The following is a 5,003-nucleotide window of genomic DNA, read 5'->3' on the forward strand; positions in this document are numbered from 1 at the left end:
GGGTCAGCAGGAGTCTGTATTCAGCACAAGATTTTCATCTCATGAAATTTCATCTACGTAACATTCTAGCAGATCATCAGACAGCAGGCTGTGGTCCTGAGGTGGACTGGCTCTACAGCTTCACATGGTTAACAGTCATGTATTTGTGCTCTTGGCTATCTGAAAAGTCTGCAATGCAACATAAACCAAAAATAATCTACAGTTCTGAACAACATTCACCTGAGTTTATTCAGACCTTTACTTTTATTACCACCACTCTTTGTACAGCTTTTTTTTCTAAAGCAGTTGTTAAATGATTAGACATTATTTTCACCTATACATCTCTCCACTGGATTTACATAATGGCCATAAAAGTGGTTGCTTTACGATGTGTGATTTACCAGAAGACCTCAAATGCAAAAAAAAGGACTAATTTAAAAGAAATCAATTGAACAACACAAACCAACAAACAAAACACTTCTGCTTCTCACCTCATCTGCTTCCTTGTCAACTTGAGGGTCTCCGTCGGCACCTGTGTCAGGAGCTGTTTCCTCATCTGCTGGGGCTTCCTCATCTACAGAAAGGTGAAGGAAGAAAGTGTTTATTAGTGCCTGAGTAAACATTACACAACCGACAGAGGTCTGTGCAACTTTTTTTTTTTTTTTAAATGAAGAAAGGAGTCAGACATCTGTCTCCTCCTGTCTCGAGGGAGCGAAACATCATCGAACCAATTTACTCTACTGCACATCATTCGGTGCCATTTTTTGCTGTTCCCCAAACCAATAAGAGGAAAATATAGAAACCTAACCTAAAATAGAGCCAAAAGAGCTTCGTAGTGATTAGTGCGAGCCTTGTTAATTGAAACGGCGTGCCTTAGTCCAGCTGTTGTCATTTAAAATCATCAAAATCATCTGTCTGAGTGGTGTTTAACACGTTGTGGATTCAACACATTCTCTAACGCGACTGTCACCACTGACACACACACAAGCACACGCTCGGAGCCACACCCTGGCCTGATAGGTGCCCGATGTTAACGCCACCAACAGACGACAGGCGCATCGATCACGTCCGACCTGCTCCGGCTTCACAGGAAGTCTCAACCGCCGCACTGGCATTGCAGCTCTGCACTAATGAGAAAATGACATCAAAGACGCGCTCTTTGTCGCTCTGTGCATGAGACGAGCGCAGTGTGTGTGTGTTTGAGCCAGTGCTGTGACATTCCCCTGTTGCCTGTGAGAAGCTGAAACAGCAAACTGACTTGATTGTTCGTCGCTCTGCTGAGTTCAGCAGCGCCCTGATGGTGGTTCATCTGGGCAGAGCTTTCTTCAGACTTAACACCACCTCCTGACTAAAAGATAAAGCCTTCCAGAAATTATGGCGTGAGTAATGATGTTTTTCCTTCTGGCAAAACTGTAAAAAGATGTCATAAAAATTTTTTAAAAAAGTGGGGAAAAAAAACGCACAGACATCTGCCAAAATGCTTCCAACAACAAGAAATTGAAAAATGAACACATATCAGGTCCTTCCTTTAATATGCTCAAATTAAACTATATAATTCTTCATGTTTTTTTTTAACAGTTATTCATTGCCAAAAGACTTTTCAATGAAGGATCGCTGGGCTTGCCAAGTGAGATCGTATCGAAGCAGTGAGGCCTTAAGGGAGAGCAGCATGAACACATCTGAAGTATTTCCATCACACCGTAAATCCTCTGGCAGGGAGAAGTGCTGGTGACACCCTAGCTCCCTTCATACAAACACACATTCATATAGCAGGAATAAAAAAAAAACAACACAACGTTCATTCACATATACACATGTAAGTGCACAAATGGCTCTACACACACACATGCACTAAATCATGAGTATTTGACAGTCACACACTCAGCTGCATGGTGACTGACACCATGAGAAAAACAAGATAGCTTCATTTCTCTCGCCCTGTCTCATTCCAGTGAACGTCGACGCACCACCTTGGCATCCAAGGTAAACATTTATCAGCGCCCTTCAAGATTGACAAAGTGTGCACATGGACGAGTGGGTGGCAAGTGTTTCTGCTTCTCTATCTTCATGGATTCCTTGGAAATCGTCTGCATCAAAAATGTCCGGTGGCACGCCATTCAGATTAATGATGTAGAGCTAAGATGTCCAGTGTCTTACTGATTATGGTGCAACACACACACACACACACACACAAAGATCTAATCTTTAGGGAGTGCAAATGTTCTCATTAATCTTCTACCAAAATTTGTTTTTAACTTGTCAGACCAGGATCTCAGACGAGGTTATTATGTGAGCATCAGTGTGAGTTTGCATAAGTTTTCATGTTCATTAAATGTAGACATGAGTGGGCACATTGTTTCCAGAGACTTATGTGTGTGCATGGGAAGTATGTGGCTCTCATGTAACTCGTTCTGTGTGCTTGAGCCTGTCAATGTGTAGAGAGGGGAAGGCCGCTTGTCAACTCTCTCTTTCTGTTGCTTCTCCGTAGAACATTCTGTTCCCATCTATCAGTTTGCCACTTCCTCATTTAACTACCTCTGGTACAAACATACCCCCCTTCACCTTCACACACACACTACTGCGTGTGCACGCGCACATACATGCACGCACGCAAGCTCACAAAACGTCTTCTCCTCCCCTTTCAGTCCAAACTTACAAACTACCACATGTTCGCACACAGGTGAAGTTTATGTGAACACACACGTGTTCGCATTTGCTCTCAAACTTTGAGTAAGGGGTGTCCTGTTTTATATTAGTGAAACCAGTCGTTGCACATCCCGAGCTCTACCCCTCCCTCCCTCCCGCCCTCCCCTCGGTCTTTAGGTCCGTCACCCCCTTTCCTCTCTCTCTGTTCTCCCTCCCAAACTCTTAACTCCCTCTGTTTCACTGCCACCGCTTTCCCTGGAGGCTGGTGAGTCATCTGCGTCTTTGACATGACTGCACGCTATTGTATGAGACTGTACAACACAACTGTGCAAAAGAGGTCCCTGGAGAAAAACTCCTAAGTGAAACCAGTTTGCGCATGTGGGAACTTATCAAACTGTCAGTTGAACTGTGTTCCCTTTGCTGGTCAAGTGGTTTGTTAAATAACCAGATGTCTCTTAGTCTTCTACGGGTAGTGAAACATTTGACAGGGAGAGCAGCAGCCAACAAGATCAGTGCAAAGGCTGGAAACGACTGCAGCAAAATCTGCTTTTGAAGCTTGGGAATCAACAGGTTTTGTTATGTTTGTTTATTTTTCTATCAAAGTGTAAATTTGAGCTACTAGAAATTAGAGCAACTGACATATGTTGTCATTATTTCTTCATTTGCTGATTGTTGTTTCTGTTTTCTAACAGGCCAAGCTGACATCACCATGTCCAAAGATATTAAGTTTACCATCAAATTATCGTGTTTGAGAGGTTAGTAAATGCAAATAGTTTCCAGTTTTGCTTAAATATGAATGAAAGCTTATTTAATATCAAATCAAATCAGGTTTATTGTCATTTTGCTGTACGTACAACAGTAGTACAAACAAGATGAGAGACCGTTGTTTGATAATTACAGCAATTAATTTAATGTGAATCCATTTATCAAGTAATTGACCGTTATAATCGTTGTAATAAATAATTCTGAATGTAATTCCACAATAAACTGACTGAAACGCTCCTAATCTTTGTGTTACTCTCATCAAGAAAGTACATTTTTGTTGATCTTGAATGCCATTCTTTCAACTTCTGATCTTACTACTTGGTGTTGCAGATGCTAAATCTTACTTAATGCTACCGTTTGAATTGTAAATATCTAGAAACGTAGAGCGACTTGTAACATAAGAGGCATCTTAATGGTGTAATTGGAACCATGTCAAAATGTAAAGTTAAACACGGTGTTCTCCCCCGATTGAACACAGACTACTGCTTGTGTTGAGAGTTTACCGATTACCAAAGACAGGAAGTGAATTCTTTTTAATCATTGACGCCCTCACCATGCCCAAACATGGTGCAGTCCTATTGAGATCATAATCGCATAGCTTTCCATTTTACCGAAACGAGATTTCAATATCACGTTTATGGGCTTTCATCAGCTTGCACGTACCAACGAATTTGAATGAAAACAATAAGTTCTCTGGCAACAGGTAAAAATGGGTTCATGGGAAATTGTGGTGCCAGCTGTGATTAAAAGAAAAGACAAGTTATCAGGCTTTGGGTGAGAGGCACGGTGCACCCTTAACAGTCCATCGCAGGACTTTGTGGTATATAAACAACCACTTTCATCAGTTTACATCATGTCAGATAGTTACCATGACAACAGTTGCTACAACATGAAGGCTGCCCTTAAGACAGCGATGTGCGTATCATGTTTCACACGCTTCATGGACATTTTAGAGCCGCACCAGCCTGTGGATGCAGATGCCATTGTTCGATAACCAAAAGGTGCCATGTGACAGAACCATTTACCTTCACATCTGATTCCACCTCCTGGTATTTCTTTTATTGTCACTGTTTGTTTTGGAAACCACGAAAGAATCAAGAAGTAAACTGGGTGCACTTTTTGATATGCAACACGTGGTGCTGCACAGGGCAGTTGAGTGAGTCACATGCCATCGATGGCAAAAAAACGTTTGTTTTGGCACTGTTCTGGTGAACGCCAAGAGATTGTGTGAGATCGCCTCTAAGTGGCTGCATGAGTAATAAAGCGTGTAGATGCATATATGTGTGTGTAACCAGTCAACCGAGCCTTTCCCCGTAATAGTACACCTGAAGCTGTTTGTGTATGTGTGTCAGGTGATACAACAACACCTCCACGATTCATTGTTCGGACGGGCACGGTTTCTATTGTGCGTTTGTGGGACAGAAAGTTCTGTGTTTACCCCAATCATATGCCCCTATGAGAGAGAATGTGTGTGTGTGGTGTGTGTGGTGTGTGTGTGGTGTGTGTGGTGTGTGTGTGGGTTTCACTTATCCACCAAAAGAGTGATTTATGTGCTGGCAGTTGAAGGTGTAAACACAGGCAAGCCTACACACACACACACACACACACACACA

The 5,003-nt window shown here is 42.3% G+C and overlaps 1 long non-coding RNA gene across 1 annotated transcript in view; it reads right to left on the reverse strand.

Moving 5' to 3' along the window:
• The window catches only part of LOC103356772 (uncharacterized), a 6,980-nt gene continuing 1,977 nt past the window's right edge, over positions 1–5,003 (reverse strand). The window contains exons 2-3 of the long non-coding RNA XR_520156.1: positions 471–553; positions 1–14 (exon numbers count right to left, since the gene is read on the reverse strand). This is a non-coding gene — a long non-coding RNA (uncharacterized LOC103356772). The remainder of the gene's footprint in view (positions 15–470; positions 554–5,003) is intronic.

Source organism: Stegastes partitus, unplaced genomic scaffold, assembly GCF_000690725.1.
Source record: "Stegastes partitus isolate 25-593 unplaced genomic scaffold, Stegastes_partitus-1.0.2 Scaffold221, whole genome shotgun sequence".
Classification (NCBI taxonomy): domain Eukaryota; kingdom Metazoa; phylum Chordata; class Actinopteri; family Pomacentridae; genus Stegastes; species Stegastes partitus.